Consider the following 19,952-nt stretch of genomic DNA (forward strand, 5'->3'; position numbering starts at 1 on the left):
GACATAAAGATGGCTGACGCTCCGTATCAATCTCATCTCCAGGAAGTAGGTCAACCGTTGAAGGATATTTACTCAAAGCTGTCAAATCAAGTGATGTGTCCCTTTCTGTATCATGTGCCTTCAAAGGACCAGTCATCGGTGTGTGCACTGCAAGTTTCAGCTCCATAGATGAAATATTTCCTCTTTTTGAATGACCAGATATCATAACATGGGGAAAACAAAGCCATTTTCCTTTCTGAGAAGGATCTGCATGGTCATCTACCCAACCTTCACGCGGTAAGCTTCGTTTGGAACGATTCTTATTCCTTAAACCTTTGGAAAGGGTGTCCCTCGCCATCTCTGCGAAATTTCAATGAAAAAGAAAAGAATAAACACATTTATTCAAAAAAAAAAAAAAAGAGTCTTACTAGATACTAGTGTCACATTGACTAAAAGTATATAAGAGTATGAATAAAAATCCATCATGTTCAATAGTGCTATAACGCTAGAGATTAGCCAATTGACGTTTGTCCACTCTTAAGCACTAATGATAAATGACTGCTTTAGAGCTTGACCAACTAACTGGACAAATAGATCGTCGCATGGTTCTTCTACTTGAACAAATCCTGCTTCAAGTAATTTTTTTAGCCAGTTGACGTTTGTCAGCCAGTTGACGTTGTCACCTCTTAAGCACTACTGATGAACAGCTATGCTAGAGATTGGCCAACCGGCTGGACAAATAGCTCGTTGCATGGTTATTCTATATGAACAAATCTTACTTCAAGTGATTCTTTAGCCAATTGACGTTTGTCAACCGATTGACATTGTCCACTCTTAAGCATTATTGATGAACAATTGCTTTAGCGATTAGTCAATTAGTTGGACAAATAGCTCGTCGCATGGTTCTTCTGTTTGAACAAATCTTGCTTCAAGTAATTTTTCTAGCCAATTGACGTTTGTCAGCCAGTTAACGTTGTCACCTCCTAAGCACTACTGATGAACAGCTATGCTAGAGATTGGCCAACTAGCTGGACAAATAGATCGTCGCATGGTTCTTCTTTTTGAACAAATCCTGCTTCAAGTAATTTTTCTAGCCAATTGACGTTTGTCAGCCAGTTGACATTGTCACCTTCTAAGCACTACTGATGAACAGCTATGCTAGAGATTGGCCAACTAGCTGGACAAATGGATCGTCGCATGGTTCTTCGATTTGAACAAATCCTGCTTCAAGTAATTTTTCTGACCAATTGACGTTTGTCAGCCAGTTGACGTTGTCACCTCCTAAGCACTACTGATGAACAGCTATGCTAGAGATTGGCCAACTAGCTGGACAAATGGATCGTCGCATGGTTCTTCGGTTTGAACAAATCCTGCTTCAAGTAATTTTTCTGGCCAATTGACGTTTGTCAGCCAGTTGACGTTGTCACCTCCTAAGCACTACTGATGAACAGCTATGCTAGAGATTGGCCAACTAGCTGGACAAAGAGTTCGTCGCATGGTTCTTCTACGAATTTCATGATCATCCTTCCATATACCATGTATGGAATTCTCGTCTACATATGAAATAGAGGTACAGATGTTCTTTCAATCCCTAAGAAAGTTACGCGTGTGTTGGAGATAGATGAAGAAAGAAATTCAGAATCATCAATATTCATAGGAGGATCATTAGGCAAGTGTATTAATGCTGAAGCAAATGCAGCAAAGGAATCTTTCGAGTCTATGTTAGAAATACTATCAAAAGCAATGAAAAGAGAAGCCGATGCAACCTTTTTTTTTTTAAATGAAAAATTGGGGATTGCACATACTATATGTTCATGTCTGTATTCCAGGACCCATGAGAAGTGAGCCTTGTTGTTCTGATGAAGAAATCAGATATGCCAACAGAATCATGACTTCCTTCTCCCCAAAATTATGCTCTGTTAGGTCTCTTCAACATTACCATTTACTTCAACATCCCCAAAAGTTATGATCTGGCCTGCCTCTATGGTGCACTACATCTTTGCCATATTATTATTTACTTGAAAAAAAAATCAATGTTGTCACCTCCTCATCATTACCATTAACATGGGTAGTTCATGTAGGAGAGAAAGGAACACAACTTGCTCATGAACGTGATCTCTGTTACAACATCAAAATTGTTGGATATGGATCCCTCAATTTCAGCCCTGAGACAATTAAATAAAAAAAAAAAAAATTTCTGGAAAGGAAGAAATGGTTTTAAAAGCTATAAAAAAAAAAAAAAAAAAAACTTTCCTTGGATTACAGCAATACAAGAAGAAAGAAGCAAAAACTTGGAAAGAACCTACAAACAACCCTTTCCAATAAAAATGGGATGAGGATTCCTTTGGCAGATATTAGGGAGAGATCACTTACATATGATCTGATGTAAACGTCACTCCTATGAACCGTTGCAAACCCCTTCCAAGAATCTGTGTTGTGTTTTGTTTATAAGAAAATATAGCCTTCTTCAATAAGATCTGATGTGTCGAATTAAAAAAACACTCGCTGCAAATCTCTTCAGGAATCAACCATCACTGGTAGCAGTCTTGGGTTGTATTTATAAGAAGACAGAGCCCTCATCAATGAGACGTGATGTGTCGAATTAAAACTCTCGTTGGTGGTGCGCTCTATTAATGAGAAGACTGGAGTTCGAATGTTTTTCGGACTCGTTGTGGAGTTTGTAGGAAACTAAAACTCTGTTTAGAGGAGAGAGGTTAAATAAAAGAAGAAAGAATGGGAAGGAGTTGCGGATCCAATTTTGCATAAGTTAAGAGTTTTAATTGGAAGAAAAGTCTGATCGAAGATTTCGATTCCAAATCTTTTATCTAAGTTAGGAATCGATTTTAAAAGATTTCCTAATGAAATAAATCTCCTGATAATGTGAAGTTAAAAAAAAAAAAAAAAAAAAAAAAAAAAAAGTTCTCGGCCCAGTGTGAGTACGCGCAACTGGACTCAATTAATTCTGAGGTGACTCAGTCAAGAATGCGATGGTGGAACTTCTCAAGATCAGCCCCAAAACTCAAACAAGAATGATCGAAAACATATATATACGTTCAAACCTTTCTTCAATTCTGGGTTTAAACCGGATCTCAGATCAAGAAGAGGAAGAAGCAAAGCAAAAGAAAGCTTGAAAAAGAACGATCGAGAGCCGCCGAAAACCATGGAGACGATCAGAGAGCTCGGAGAAACACTTCAAGGTTTCGTCGAAAAGCAAGAGAGAGACGAAATCCATCAAGATTCGAGAAGGATTAACAAGCTAGGAAGCTAGAAATGCCTTCATCCTTACCCTTTGAAGCAACGCCTGCAATTGCTAGGACCGTTGAACCGGATCGGCGAAGATGGAGACCTAAACGTTTAGATTTCGATTCTACGGCTAACTCCTCGAAGCAAAAGCTCGCTTAGGCACCTTCGGTTGATCCGGATGAAGGATTTGAAAGCTGTCTTCTCTGATGAAATATTGATTCCAATCGAAGAGAACATGAAAGAAACATTCGGGTTTTAGTTTGGATATAAATCATATCAACACCCATACTTTTTACTTATTAAACTCCAGTTTTATATCGGCACCCCAACTTTCCACCCCAATGTTCCGTTGCAATAAAATTTCAATGGACTGAAAGCCACACAGTGGCGTGTTGAAGTTGAGATACAGTCGCATAAGCTTATTGTAACTGAACAATCAGTTAAATAATTCAAAATTCCTTTGGTTTCTTTAATGACCACTACCTTGTCTCTTGTGACAAAATTTTGTCTCTTATAAGAGTCCAATTTCAGAGTCATAACCTGCAAGTACTCTTTAGTTGTTGTAAAGTAATCAAATGGTTTTGATCCTATGCACCTAGGGTGCATCAAATTATGGGACTAAGCATTTGGGTCCAATGGGCCTTTGTAGTTTTTATTCAACTCCAACAATTGAGGTGAATCAGCCTACAATGCTCAAATATTTAAGGTTTGAAGGTCTAAGCAATTCTAAGCCAAACGTTTGTTTCCCTTAAAATCTCGAAGGAATTTGAATAAAGATTGCAAATTGAAATTGCACGTTGATAATTTCTCAGAGATTAGATGCTCTCAATTTGCCAAGTAAATCTTAGCGAAGATCAAGTCAAAAAATATGGATCATAATGTTTGACTTAGATGGAAATGCCATTAAAAAAAAAAATCCATCTTTGTTGTCATATTCGTAGTTTGTCAACATGATCAATGAGGCATCGTCAACAACAGTCGTGCGCTCTGTTTATTGAAGGAGAGTCCTTCTTGAAGTCGCCTCTCCTGTTGTTGGTGATTAAGTGAAAGAGGTCCATGGTTTCAATCGGATTTCAAAATACTCTTTGAGTAAGTCTGGACTTATTAACTTGAGCTCGCCTAATGGCATCTAAAACCATGATCTGATTGAATATCTCCAAGCCTCTAAAAGAAGGTGATCGGTATTTCAGGGGACAATCTCTATTGATTCAGGCCATTGTGAGTCCATATCAACTCAACTCGAATGAATATTGAGGCAACTCGGTTATAAAGCTTGTTAGAGGAACACGTCGGATCAAAAAAAAAAAAAAAAAAACAAAAAAAAAAAAAAAAAAACAAAAATGTTGGCACATTCACCAAAGCATATCAATTACTAGTTAAGGTGATCAAGAATGCATCATTGCTAGCTATGTATCAAATAATACATCCTTGAGGGGGCATTTGTAGGCACCAAAATTTTGAGGAGGCCTTTACAAATTTTATAAATAAAAAAATCCTTAATTTTATTAATGGACCTCAAACCCAAATTGAGTCCATCAAATGGGAACGTGCCTCTTACAAGCCTGGATTTTAGGTTTTCGCAGATAAAGCCAATGATTCAGTAAATACAAGTGATCCACACATTAAAATATTGGGCCTTACACCAAAACAAATGAGTTCGGCCCAATAATAATCCATAAAACCCTTAAAATTGGATTTGGACAAATTTAGCCTTTTAAATAAATCAATTAAACTTCTTTAAATTGGGGGTATAATTGGAAAGCTAAATTACTTTTAAGTCTATAAATACAAGAGCCTCTCTCATTGAGAGGGGATCTGGATCACTTTCTCTCAGAAGACAGAAGCTCTCCCTCTAGAGAAGAAGAAGCTCTCAAGCCCTCCTCCAGAGACAAAGCAAGGTTCTTCAGAGATCCGGACTCCGACTAAAGAGAAGATCAAGCATAAAGCCCTTCTCCGGAAGCCAAGAAAACCTTCTCAACCGATAAAGCGCGAAGCCCGGAGAGAAGAAAATCTACAGAAGCCTCTACAGAAGATCAAGCACAAAGAAAAAGCCAACGTCAAAGCATCCTCCTCAGCCGATAAAGCGCGAAGCTCGGAGAGAAGAAAAGTTATATACGTCATCACTATTTTTGTACTTGACTGTTAATCAGAGGAAACACTGAGATCTGTATCCACATTTCATCAAAAATCAATAAAATCATTTGCGATTATCTTTCACGGATCTCGAGGGAGATCCGTTGAAATTTATTGTCGACAAATTTTTTGTTGACAATAAATTTCAACGGATCTCCCTCGAGATCCGTGAAAGATAATCGCAAATGATTTTATTGATTTTTGATGAAATGTGGATACAGATCTCAGTATTTCCTCTGATTAACAGTCAAGTACAAAAATAGTGATGACGTATATAACTTTTCTTCTCTCCGAGCTTCGCGCTTTATCGGCTGAGGAGGATGCTTTGACGTTGGCTTTTTCTTTGTGCTTGATCTTCTGTAGAGGCTTCTGTAGATTTTCTTCTCTCCGGGCTTCGCGCTTTATCGGTTGAGAAGGTTTTCTTGGCTTCCGGAGAAGGGCTTTATGCTTGATCTTCTCTTTAGTCGGAGTCCGGATCTCTGAAGAACCTTGCTTTGTCTCTGGAGGAGGGCTTGAGAGCTTCTTCTTCTCTAGAGGGAGAGCTTCTGTCTTCTGAGAGAAAGTGATCCAGATCCCCTCTCAATGAGAGAGGCTCTTGTATTTATAGACTTAAAAGTAATTTAGCTTTCCAATTATACCCCGAATTTAAAGAAGTTTAATTGATTTATTTAAAAGGCTAAATTTGTCCAAATTCAATTTTAAGGGTTTTATGGATTATTATTGGGCCGAACTCATTTGTTTTGGTGTAAGGCCCAATATTTTAATGTGTGGATCACTTGTATTTACTGAATCATGGGCTTTATCTGCGAAAACCTAAAATCCAGGCTTGTAAGAGGCACGTTCCCATTTGATGGACTCAATTTGGGTTTGAGGTCCATTAATAAAATTAAGGATTTTTTTATTTATAAAATTTGTAAAGGCCTCCTCAAAATTTTGGTGCCTACATGCATAAATAGGGGTTGTTCTACACCTATACACACAGCCACACACGTGATATGTGCACGCACGCACACACTCACTGATCCAATTTGCTTAGATGAACACATGAACACTCTTCCTATATCTTTTCAGAATTTTTTTTTTAATTCTTCCTTTGTAGCAGCACTATATGTAAAGGGCAACCTTTTTTTATTCTGTTCTCTTTAAAATTTATTTAAAAATAAAAAATAAAATAAACAGGGCCATGGCCCCTGATCTACTTGTATCGTTCATGCACCTGTAACCCCTCCTTTTAGTGTGACCTTTTATTACATACTTTCCTGGCATCCTTTAAAAGCACCGCCCCAAGCACGATGTAAATCGGCTGGTATCAATACCTTTAGAATTATAAGAGGTCTAAATCGATGGTAAAAAAAATAATTCTTGAACCAATCAAAACTTCTTATTCTTTGGTTCTCTTTCTTTTCAACAAAACACTTACTAGCATTAGTAAGATTTCAAATCTTCCCAATTGATCATACATTGTGATCTTCCAAAGCATAACCGAAGTCAAATAGAAGTAGAGGACAAGATTGTAAGAACCTAATTTTTATTTGGGATTACGGTAGTCATCCATTTTGACACCCTTGATGAAGCAAATAACATATTATTATTATTGTTATTGTTTCTAATTCATAGGGCGGCACAAATTTCTTTGATACTTTGCGAACAATTGCACAAGCACAAACTTCTCGAAAAGACAGCTTTAGATTTTGAGTTCATCTTTCTTCGGACAATCATCAAGAATTTGCTTTATAGGTATTTAGGTATTCTTGACGCATGGATTTGCTTTAACATGTTTTTTTTTTTTTTTGCATGCTAAATTGTCGTAATATCACAAGAATTTGTGGTGCGCTATTATCTATGTAGAATGCTCCAAACTTATGATGGGTCAGCAACTGAACAATAGATTTCTATTTTATTTGATCTGGCTAGTTTCCAAAACATCTATTTATCAGTAGTACTCAAGGGTAGATAACACCGACTAGCTAGAAGAATCACGTAATGTAGGATTTGTACATGCTAATTTGCCAATTTCTAGAGCATCTATTTGTTAGTCTGCTTAACGGTGGACAATGTTAAATTGTCAAAAGTGTTACGTGATGAAAGATGTATCCGTAGAAGAACCATACGACGAACTATTTGCCCAGCTAGTTGGCTAACCTCTAAAGCAACTGTTTACTAGTAATGCTTAGGAGTGGATGACGTCAACTAGTTGACAAGTTTCAATTGGCTAAAAGAATCACGGTACGCAAGTTTTATGCACATAGAAGATCCATGCGACGAATTATTTGTCCAGCTAATTGGCTAACCTCTAAAACAACTGTTTATCAGTAGTACTTAGGAGTGGATGACGTCAACTGGCTAAAAGAATCGCAGTACGCAAACTTTATGCACATAGAAGATCCATGCGACGAACTATTTGTCCAGCTAGTTGACTAACCTCTAAAACAACTATTTATCAATAACGCTTAGGAGTGGATGATGTCAACTTGCTAAAAGAATCGCAGTACGCAAGCTTTATGCACGTAGAAAATCTATGCGACAAACTATTTGTCCAGTTAGTTGGCTAACCTCTAAAGCAACTGTTTATCAGTAATGCTTAGGAATGGATGATGTCAACTGGTTGACAAACGTCAACTGGCTAAAAGAATCGCAGTACGCAACTTTTATGCATGTAAAAGATCCATGCGACGAACTATTTGTCCAGCTAGTTAGTTAACCTCTAAAGCAATTGTTTATCAGTAATGCTTAAGAGTGGATGACGTCAACTGGCTAAAAGAATCGCGGTACACAAGCTTTATGTACGTAGAAGATCCATACGACGAACTATTTGTCCAGCTAGTTGGCTAACCTTTAAAGTAACTATTTATCAATAATGTTTAGGAGTGGATGACGTCAACTGGCTAAAAGAATTGCGGTATGCAAACTTTATGTACGTAGAAGATCCATACGATGAACTATTTGTCCAGCTAATTGGCTAACCTCTAAAGCAAATGTTTATCAGTAATGCTTAAGAGTGGATGACGTCAACTGGCTGACAAACGTCAACTGGATATAAGAACCATGCGACGAATTATTTGTACAGTCAGGTGGCCAAACTCTAGCGCCAAAACATTATTGAGTATGATGATTTTTTTTTCATACTCTTCTATATCTCTAATCAATGTCACCCTAGTATTTAATGAGACATGCTATTATTATTATTTTTTTTTGAATAAGTGTATTTAGTCTCTTTTTTTCTTTCACAGAGATGGCTAGAGACATTCTTTCCAAAGGTTTAAGGAATAAGAACCGTTCCAAACAGAACTTACCGCATAAAGGTTGGGTAGATGATCCTGCAGATCATTCTCACAAGGGAAAATGGCTTTGTTTTCCCCATGTTATTACAGCCGATCGTTTAAGAAGAGGGAACATTTCATCTGTGGAGTTGAAGCTTGTTGTGCACATACCGATGACCGGTCCTTTGAAGGCGCAAGATACAGAAAGAGACACATCACTTGATATGACAGCTTTAAGTGAATATCTTCCAACAGCTGACTTACTCCCTAAAGATGAGATTGATACGGAGCATCAGCCATCTTTATGTCATCCTCCACACATGACCAAACTCACAATTGTCTACAGGCTGTTTTGACGTAGAAAATCATGCAACGTTTTACTCGATGGGGGTCAGATATTGAACCTCGAGGTGATATTCGATATCTCAGTGATTTTTGGGACTGAAGTTTGGATGTGAGCCATAAACTGCAGAGCAAAAAATCAACAGCTTCTCTTAGTGAAGTTATATTGCAGCTAGTAAGGAGTACAGTCGTCCTAATGGCATATATCGAGCTTTATGTGAGTTTTGACGTCCTAAGACTAACACTTTTGTGACAGGTCGTGAGGAAGTTGGCATTTCTTTCTAGGAAATGCAGAAGATTTTTGGACTTTCTATCACAGGTGAGTATTATGAAGAAGTAGTGCCTAGTTTTGATGAATTCATGGGTTGCAACAATGTTTCAAGGCTTCCTCTTTCTTGCCAGTATCTGTTCAAAGCATATGCTTTACTGATTTTTGAAAAGGGGAGTAATTGTGCTAGCCATAGTGAATGGCTTGATTTTTGATACACCAAAGCTAAACGAATTTCTAATCCTCGTTTGACGGTAGAGTATAAAGAAAGGGCAAGATCATTTTACTTTGATCGTAGTGGCCATCAGCATCCTAGAACAAAATTACGGAGACCTTTTTCTTCTTGAGTTACTTTGGCTAAGGGAGATCGTAAAGAGAGAGAAAATCCATTTATCAGGCTCGATTTTTCTGGAAATCAGAATGTTGAGGATGAAGCTATGATAGCTGCATACCTTTCTTTGTGGTTGTGTTGTTTTATTCTTCCTTGTGAGGATAGTGATCTTATTCGTTCGGGTACTTTTAAGGTAGCAGCATTGATGGCCCGAGGTACTACATTCAGCTTGGTGCCTCCACTTCTGTGTTGTTTGTACAAAAGTCTAACTCAGACCTATTGGGGTATGAAAACACAGAAAGTTGTAGGTGTTTCCACGAGTTATTGTCCTCTTCATTACTTGTTTGGGTGGGTTGGACTTCATTTTCCTCGGGGACTATTTGGTAGCATTGATGCTGACTTTGGACCTCCGTATTTGGTTCGCACAGCTGGTGTCTCCAACTCATACTTTTATTGGGAAGATAGTGCCCACCTTGATCTGTCGAGTTTCTAGTTCTTGTTTCTTACTACGTTCTTTCTGAAGCGGAGGACTAGGAGAAATCTCCTCGGTATCAGTCATAGTATGCTTTCCTTTGTCGAGTTTTTGCTTGCTAGAAGGAGGTACCGAAATTAGAAGTACTTCTTAAATGACGTCCCCTCCAAAATAAAATTTCACATCTGCAAAATACGTTTATGCCTTGTCAAACGGTTGATCTTCTGCTATTACACGTTTCTGTACACTATCTTGGTAATACTTGAAGCATTGATGTAACGTGGATGGTACTACTTCAGTTTCATGTAGTCATGGTAGATCGAGAAGCAAGTGATATGAAGTTTTATAATCAATTACGTGGAAGAGCGTTGTTGACTCCAAATCTGCGATAGAAAGCTTGACTCTTATCATGCTGATAGCTTTCTGACCACCCAAGTTGAAGCGTTGGATCATTAACTTACTACGAGTAAGTTGATCCGACGAGATCCCAACTTGTTTCATGGTACGAATTGGCATGATATTGATCGCAGAACCACAATCTAGGAGAATTCTTTGAATTTTATTCTACCTCACATATCCTGTGACGTAAAGCGGCCTATTGTAAGGTCAAGACCCCAATTGGAGATCCTCATCAGTGAAGATAATTGTGGCCATACACATATTGTCTTGTTGTGGATTTATGTCAGGTTGAACTTCCTATTTTGAATCAATTAAGCTTTGCTTTGAAGTAAGTTGAACTTTTTGGAATTCACTGGACAAATGCAAGTCGACCTATGAATCTTTTATCTTCGAGGTGTTATTGTCTTTCTCAAGTCGTTGATCTCCATCATTGGAAGTAGTAGGATGTTCTTTGGACTTATCATCAATATTAACTTCTAGCATTTCCGCTTCCACTTGATGACATGACACCGTGCAAATTTCCTTCAAGAGCTTATTGGGTAAGATTTTTATAAGAGTAACAGGTACACGGGGCAGTTGCTGAAGGATGTCTTCAGGATCTGCGGGCGGAACTCAAAAAACCTTCTTCTTTATTGTCCTCTTTCATTTCTTCGATCCTATATTTAATTTTGACTTTCTTCTCTTTCTCTTTGACTTTGAAGTAGAAATAGTCGGCATGTGTGTAGGACGTCTTTTTCGACGAGTGACAACTGTCCACCCTTCGTCATTAACTGAAGTAGACTGTGAGATACTTGACTTTGAATTTGAAGTCGGATAAGATTGTGGTCCTTGTTGAAGTGAAGTAAGAAATGTGATGATTTTTCTTTGATTTGGCCTTCCCTCAACGTAGGATGGGCTTTTTCAACATCGGAATGTACGAATATGAGTTGTGATGGTTTAGGTAAAACTTTGGTGATCTGAGAAAATGGAGTCTGCGTATCATACTGATTTGCCAAGAATATTGGATCAAAAGATCCAAAAGTGACAGAGGTCATGTTGGAAGTAGCAACATTTTCGACATAGTCAAGTTCAATTTTTCCTTGACGTACCAAATCCATAATCTTCTCTTTGAAGACGAAGCATTTTTCAATCGGGTGACTAATCACCCTATGATAGCGACAATATTTCGGATCATTGTCGCGACCTGCTTCCTCAGGTTGTTTGGGCACTGGAAGTCCAATGAGATTTAATTTTAGCAACTCTTTGAACATGCCCAAGACATCAGCATAAGAAAAAGAGTACTCTTTTGCCTCAAGCTCTTTAAGAGTTTTTTCAAGATTTTCCTTTTTCTTGTGTTGAATCAGCTCGTGGCTGATCTTCTCTTCTTTTACCTGTGATTTTGACAGGTTTGCTGGTGATGGTAGACAAGACTTCTTTAGTTTTGAAGGACTTGACATCCTTCTTTTCCTGTCTTCGATGCTCGCTTGGTCGTGAAGTCTGATGCACAGCTATACTTTGCTCCATGTCGTGAGCTCGAGTAGCTAGCTCTTCGAAAGTGTGTGGCTTGATTCCTTTCAAGATGTAAAGGAGTTGCCAGTGCATCCCTTGAACACACATCTCGATAGTAGAAGATTGAGAGAGTCGATCCATGCAGTTGAGAGAAAGATTTCTCCATCGCTCGATGTACTCGATAACCGGTTCATCCTTCTTTTGTTTGACAACGGTGAGTTCTACCATACTCACTGTTCTTCTAGTACTGTAGAAGCGGCCAAGAAATACTCTTTCAAATTGATCCCAACTGTCTATTGAGTTAGGTTCCAAATTAGTGTACCAATCGAATGCATTGCCGTGGAAGGAGCGAACGAATTGTTTCATCGTAAAATCCCTGAATGTATCGACGTTGTTGCAAGTTTCAATGAAGTAGGTAATATGCTGCTTTGGATTGTCTTTTCCTTCGAACTGTTAGAATTTTGGTGGTTGATATCCTGCCAAAAGACGCATTTGTTCGATGCGTTGAGTGTAGGGTTTAGAATAAATCAATGAAGATTGTGGCATGCTCCCATACTGAGCACGAATGGTGTCAGTAATCATTGCTTGCAGTTGTTGAATGGAAAACGAAGCAACAGACCCTTGTGGTGGATTTCGAGTAGCTTTTCGTGAACAAGAATAGTCAGCTCGTTGTTCTTCTTCGTGCGAAGTCGCATATGCTTCAGGGGTGAATCCTAGAGGATGTGAGGGTTCAACACTCGACTCATTCTCTTTGTCTTTCTGCTCCAAACGGCTGGCGAGAGTTGCAATTTGAATATATTTGTCTTCCATTGCTTTTGTTAACTTGTTGATGGTGTCTGCCACTGAGCAACTTCTTCCTCCATCGTTAGCGCACCAGCTGTCATCACTGCTCTAATGGATGTATAAGTTTGTGACGGAGAAATGATCGATAAAGATCTAGACGATCCCTCGCTTGACTTCGAATCAGATCCAGAATCTGACGAGTTGTCTTCTTCCACGTCCGCCCATGATTCTTTCGTGGTAAGTGCCGTTTTTGTGACACGTTTCTTGGAGTGATGCTGGAGAGGCTCCACTAGCTTGGATCCACCAGTTTTTGTCATTGTTCGTGTCACATGATGATCGCGACTAATAACATGAGCAGATTCAAGATTGGAAGAAAGGATTTTCTTACCTTTCTCAGTAACGGCAAATGCGATAGCGTTGACGTTACAAGATGCCATCGATGCTTTAGTTGATGTTCTTGTAGTTAATTGAAAGATGAGAAGTTGAGATTGTCCCATCGAGCGTGCTAGAAATTTGTCGACAATAAATTTCAATCGATCTACCTCGAGATTCGTGAAATATGATCGCAAATGATTTTATTGATTTTTGATAAAAAGGAGATACAGATCTTAGTGTTTCCTCTGATTAACAGTCAAATACAAAATAGTGATGACGTATGTAACTTTTCTTCTCTTCGTGCTTCATGCTTTATCGATTGAGAATGATGCTTTGACAATGTCTTTGCTTTGTGATTAATCTTCTATAGAGGCTTCTGTAGATGTTCTTTTCTCCGACCTTCGCGCTTTATCAGTTGAGAATGTTTTCTTGACTTCCGGAGAAGGGCTTTATACTTGATCTTCTCTTTAATCGGAGTCCGGATCTCTGAAGAACCTTATTTTATCTCTAGAGGAGGGCTTGAGAGCTTCTTCTTCTCTAGAGGGAGAGCTTCTGTCTTCTGAGAGAAAATGATCTAGATCCCCTCTCGATGAGAGAGGTTCTTGTATTTATAAACTTAAAGATAATTTAGCTTTCCAATTATACCCTAACTTAAAGAGGTTTGATTGGTTTATTTCAAAGGCTAAGTTTGTCTAAATACAATTTTAAGGATTTCATGGATCATTATTGGGCCGAACTCATTTGTTTGGGTGTAGGGCCCCATATTTAATGTGTGGATCATTTGATTTTTATTTAGATTATGGGCTTTATCTGCGAAAGCCCAGATCCAAACTATATGTGTCCCGTCCCAATCAATGGCCCCAATTTAAACTTATGGGCCCAATTTTAATTTAAGGGACTTTCGTTAATTTAGAAAACGACAAGGACCCATTTCAATTTTGATGTCTACAAAATTTCTCTACACATTTTGCCACTCATTTTGGAAAAGCCCTTCTTGGAGAACAATTGCTTAATAGTTGTTCGGGTTTTCGTTGCACACTACACGACTTTAAAGTTTGAAAAGTGTGAGCAAAATCACTTATTACTTGTTTGGGTTTTGGTACCTCTGCCTCCATATTTTTTGGTTATTTTTTTAATATTATTTTAAGGGTAATTTTGTTGCTTCCGACTTTTCAAATTTCAAGACCAATCGCTCAATAGTTGTTGAGGTTCTGATTGCACACCCTCCTCAAATAGGGGGTTTGATGTCATTATTACAAATTCTGAAAATTTAATTCTTTTTTCAAATATATATTAATATTCCTTTTTAAATATTTTTTCATTTTGATTTTTGAGATATCCTATATTTTCAAATTAAGGACATACCCTTTGATTGCTTTTCTAAGAGACTAATAAAAAATGGCCTAGGAGTCCTTGTCTTTTACTTCTAGCTTAAACCCCTAAAAAAAATTTACATTCAATACCCATCATTTTGAAACCTCGTATTCAAAACCTTATGGCTTTATCTATCTCCTTCAAACCACAAGAACAAGAAAAGATTTTCAAAAAGCTGAAAATCACGTATTTTTAATATATAAAAAAATCAAGGGTTTCTTGGCAAGAGGTCGAAGGTGATGGATTAAACACAAGGTCGAATAGGTTAAAAAAAAGATTATCATAGAGGTTGAAGATGAGGGTATTAAGGTAATTTTCTTTTACTCTCTTTTAGAAGACTGATGTCAAAGTTGTAGTCATCATTTTTGAGAACCGTAGAAGAATGGAATTGGGTTGATTCTCTCAATTGATTTAAAATAAGAATAATGATGAATACACGAGATTTTGGGTATGTGGTTTACATGACAAGGGCACATAACCGCAGATCTTTATTTTGTGTGTCCCGACGAAATAGATATATGATTCTGTGCTCTTATCACATCAGTCACGTATCCAAAACTCTATGTATTCATCAAGACTCTTAAAATAAATACTAAAAGAGTTTATAGATAAAATAGAATGTAATCCCAAATAAAAAACAAACTCTAGATAGTACTAGGAAACCTAATCTAATCATATTCTACTTAATCTTCATAAAAAATGATTTGGTGTATCACAGTACACCTCATTCTAATTCATTCCACATTGGCCTAAATCCCTTTGCAATCTTATAGTCTTTTGAATAAAGGAAACGTGAGCTTGGCTACTTTTAAAATCATCCCCTGATCTCATTGATTAATTGTTGATATTATTATAAAATGTCCATGGTACATATTTTTTATTTGGTGGTCACCGACTATCTATGAAATCCATTATTGCATCTTGGGGTTAAAAACGGTGAGATCGTGAAATGTAACTGTATGGTTTACTGAGATTTGTAGAGGTATAGAGTAAAGTAGAGTTTTTATTGAAGAAAATAAAATTTTAACGAAATATTTTTTACTGGGGTATGAAAATTGTGCTCAAATACCATGAAGTATGAGTTGGATTGATTCTAATTACTCATTTTAGCTTTAATTATCATAGTAATTATTTGCTGATGTTTATATTAGTTTTTTCAATCAACCCGTTAAAATTTTCTTTACAATTTACCTCCCTACACTTTTTAAATATTTTTACACATGAGGCTTAACTTGGATTTGAGCAGGTAATTTCCTCTCTATAAGCTACTGGTGTTGGTGCAGCATTTGGTGCAACTATTGACCTTAAGAAGAGCAATGACGACTTAATTAATGCACTTGTACCATACAGCACAAACGTTACCCGAATAGGCTCGAAGGTCGACAATTTCTTTGACATTGCTACCGTTTGTGCATGTTTAGTTCTCCTTGCATTCTTAGGTGCTTTAGTCTCGTCTGTCATGTCTTCCTTGGCCCTATCACAAAAAATGCATTCTTAGGTGCTTTAGTCTCGTCTGTCATGTCTTCCTTGGCCCTATCACAAAAAAAAAAATAGCTACGTTGTAGATGGAAGTACTGTTGTTTGAATGACTATGTCACTGTATATGTATTACCTTGTTTATGTAAAAAGTGTGTTTATTTTTCTCTATGAACTATATAATCTATATCATACTTTATTGTGGAAATGAATTTTTTTTTAATTTATACCTTACCAAAAAGATGGTGGAATTATAGTGCCATAAGGTTTCGAAAATTTATAAAAAGAGTTGTGATAATCTGACTCTCCCACATGGCATACTCAAAATAATCTCCTGAGGTAGCATGTGCTAGAATCATAGATTTTAAGTCCCGGAATACACATCTACACATCCACATAAATATGTGCAGTTGTGTACCATGAGGAGTAAAGATCTATGGTTCTCTCACATGCCACGTCATGAGAGTATTTTGAATATGCAATGGGAGGGAGTCATAAAATCACTATTCTTACAAAAATGGTTAATTATCATTGTAGTCCGACCTAATTTTTCTTAAGAGAGCTGCTAATGGCACTCCAACTTTTACTTATTACATTCCAATTTATTGAATTATTTATCACTCCTAAATTAAAGATTAAAACACTTTAAATATTACAAAGGTTTGACTCACGTTATAATCTCAATGTTACAAAACATTATTATACTTTCAAACAATAATTGTAATTGTTTACAATTATGATTAGGCTTATATAAAATCTTGAACACCAAAAAATTGAAATCTAGAAAAAAGAAATGAGAGAATTTCTATTGGCACCCCAAATTATACTTATTCTCAACCATTCATTTATGGGGAAATTACTTAATAGTCCTTGGTGCTAACTTTTCTTCTATTTAGTCTTTGACTTTTGTGGGTTATCAAAATAGTCCATTTAGTAAATCCCTTTTTTCAAAACAATCCCTAAATCCCCCTCTAGACATTTCCCACGTTTGAAATGTTGAAATTGCTCTAACCATTCAAACTCGCTATTTTCGTCCAAAAAAATTGGATTTCCAACATTCCGATCGAGTTTTGGAGACTCCATTCTGATGAAAAGAATTTGAAAAGTAAGAAGAGCCATTTTCAAGGAATTTTTTTTTTCATGCATTTTGATGAATGTAAAAAAGTAGGATTTTTTTAAAATGTTTTGCTTCCTTTTTGGATGAAAATCAATCGAGGATGGTTCTTTTGATTTGAAATTATCGACACAAGTTATGCCAAGTTTTAAGTCGACTTTTCCATGTAATTTACTCGAAAAAAAAATGAAAACAGGTAGCTTTTACTTCATCGAGGTCAACAATTTTTATTTTTGAGTTCAATATTTTTATTGTCGAGGTCGACATCTTAATAAAAAATTGTTGCTAAGGTCACCAATTTTTTTTAAATTATTGTCGACCTCACCAGTTTTTTTTATTTTCTAGGTCGATAATAAAAAAAAAAATTATTGTTGAGGTTGACAATACTTAAAAAATTGTCGACCTCAATGTTGTAATCACCAATTTCATTTTTTCTTGTTTTTTCAACTAAAATACATGGAAAAATTGACTTGAAACTTGACATAACGACTTGAGTGTGTAGATGATTTCAAACCAAAAGAATCATCCTTAATTTATTTTAATTCAAAAAGGAAGCAAAACAATTAAAAAACCTCTAGTTTTTTATATATATCTTCAAAATGCTTGAAAAAAATAAAACAAATTCTTGAAAATGCCTTCTTCTTCCTTCTCAAATCATTTTCATTATAACGGAGTTTCCAAAAATCAACCGGGATGTCAAAAATCCAATTTTTGTGGACGAAAATGGTGAGTTTGAATGGTTAAGGCAATTTTGACATTTCAATTGTGAGAAATGTCCAAAGTAGGGATCAGGGACTATTTTTAAAGAGAGATTTACAAAATGGACTATTTTAATAACTAGAAAAAGTCAAGGACTAATTGAAAGAAAAGTTAGCCCCAAAGACTATTAAGTAAGTTTCCTTTCATTAATTTCCGTGATTTTTAATTGGAGTGTGATAAGTAAAAGTTGGTGTGCCAGTAGCAACTCTCTTTCTTAACTGTAAATTTTCTATATTAAGGTCGGGCTTGGTATGTTGCAAATGCAAATAATTTTCTAAAATCAATTCTATTGGTGTTTGGTTACACAATACTAATGAGCATTGCAAATAATTTGCATGGATCACCTAAATTCTTAGAAACAACATTGTGGCAAAGGAACAACACGCGAGCGAAGGGAACCATCTTCACATAGGCATTTTTAATGAAAATGCTAGTAGATTCACCACAACTAAGATTATTAGAAAAGCATCCCCTAAATTTGACGGAGCACAAATAGATGTCAAATTCCACAAAGATGGACCTTGATTTGTAAGTACATACTGTCCTCCAATGATTTCATTTTCTCCTTTCTCCTCATTGTAATGGAGTGATGTAAGTGTTTGGCTTCTGTAATTATTCTTGTTGTATTTAAAAAAAGTATTTTTGATGTTAGGTTGTCTTATGGTAATAGTATATCTTTGTTCCATTACACAGGAGCATTAGTCATAGTTAAGGCTAACACCCTTAGTTTTCCCTTTTGTTTTTGCATATGGACTATTAGCGATTCTCCTCTGCATGCATCCCCATAGTGTGGCAATTACTCGTTCTTCCTCCAGTTTTTTTATGTTGGTATGGAATCTGATTCTCAAAAATCTTTCTTGAAAGGATCCTTTTCGTTTGATGCCCTTTGGCAGTGTATTTGCAATCATTTTGAATGGTATTAGTGAACATTCAAGTGTATTTTGTGTTGAGCTTACACTCTTGCTCATCCAAGATTGAGCCAACAGCAAGTCAGTACCCCCTTTACTAGTAAGGGATCTTGAGCCCCTAACGGTTTTTTGGCCTTATATCAAGTGTAGTTCTGTCATCTCATATTAAATTGACCCTTTGTTCCTAAGACCTTCCTTCTCAGATCAAGGGATTCCTATTCAGTGGATTCGGCATCTGATGGTGAGGCCTATGATGTGCCGAAAAGAGTGATTAATAGTACCACGATGAAAATGACTTGACGAATGCCAGAAAGAAATGTCCTAAGGGCCATAACGCCATAAACGAGTGCCAAAAGTTGGATAATATTATTTTTTGTCTCTCTATTGTTGAATTTCATGCAGACTGGTTTAGTGATTTTCATTTGTTGTTATTGTTTCGTCTTTTAAGGAGCAGTAAGCAATAATCTAGGGTTTTGCAGGGTGGTTTTTTTTCCAGTAAACTATAGGAACTGGAGTTTACGCCCTTCGGAGCTTTTCAATATTTCAGCAAATGGTTTGGAGGAAAAAAGCTACTTATCATTTGCAAAATTATGACTCCAACCTCTGCATATAAAATTTACTAAAATAACCCTTGTCAAGGAAATTAATCAAGTTATAAAAATATCCTAAGTACTTGTTAAAGTAATATTGCACATAAATTATGAAAATACTTGTCCTCCAAGATGCATTAAGTTGTCTATTGAAATGCAAAAAATACACCTCATCAGAGAAACTTATAAATTATAAAATGATCCTCAGTATTCACTGCAATAACATGCGTATGAATTCACGAAAGTACATTGCATCATACATTTACTTGCATATGAAATTAAAAAAATACCCCCTATCAATTTTATTACAAAATATCCCTTATCATGGAGGTATTTTTGTAAATTCATATTCATATTATTGTAATAAGTACTAAAAGTATTTTTGTAATTTGATTAGTTTCTTCCATGTTAGGTATTTTTGTTGCTAATGAATTAAAAAAAGTTAATCGAGTTTGCTTTGAAAAATGACAGACATCACTAGCAGATGACTCAATAGAAATATAAGGAAAAATACATAACAAAATATGATTAGAAGGATGCCCAAGTCGTTTATGCACAAGACGACTATCTAACAAGCTGCTAGAATGATGACATGCTAGATTATCCTTAGGTTTTAGTAAATAAAAGCTATGAGAATAAACCCCTCACCAATCTTCTT

At 36.4% G+C, this 19,952-nt stretch overlaps 1 long non-coding RNA gene across 3 annotated transcripts in view; it reads left to right on the forward strand.

Annotated features, from left to right (window-relative positions):
• The window catches only part of LOC147398095 (uncharacterized), a 28,823-nt gene extending 12,665 nt beyond the window's left edge, over positions 1-16,158 (forward strand). Inside the window, exons 3-4 of one of the 3 annotated variants that reach the window (XR_015179751.1) lie at positions 6,973-7,092; positions 15,694-16,158. This is a non-coding gene — a long non-coding RNA (uncharacterized LOC147398095). Of the gene's footprint in view, positions 1-6,972; positions 7,093-8,585; positions 15,021-15,693 lie in introns of those variants that run through there. The other 2 variants (XR_015179752.1, XR_015179750.1) reach the window with 2 other exon arrangements.
• The last annotated feature ends 3,794 nt before the right edge of the window (positions 16,159-19,952 follow it).

Source organism: Akebia trifoliata, chromosome 7, assembly GCF_017979445.1.
Source record: "Akebia trifoliata isolate Shusen 1 chromosome 7, ASM1797944v1, whole genome shotgun sequence".
Classification (NCBI taxonomy): Eukaryota; Viridiplantae; Streptophyta; class Magnoliopsida; order Ranunculales; family Lardizabalaceae; genus Akebia; species Akebia trifoliata.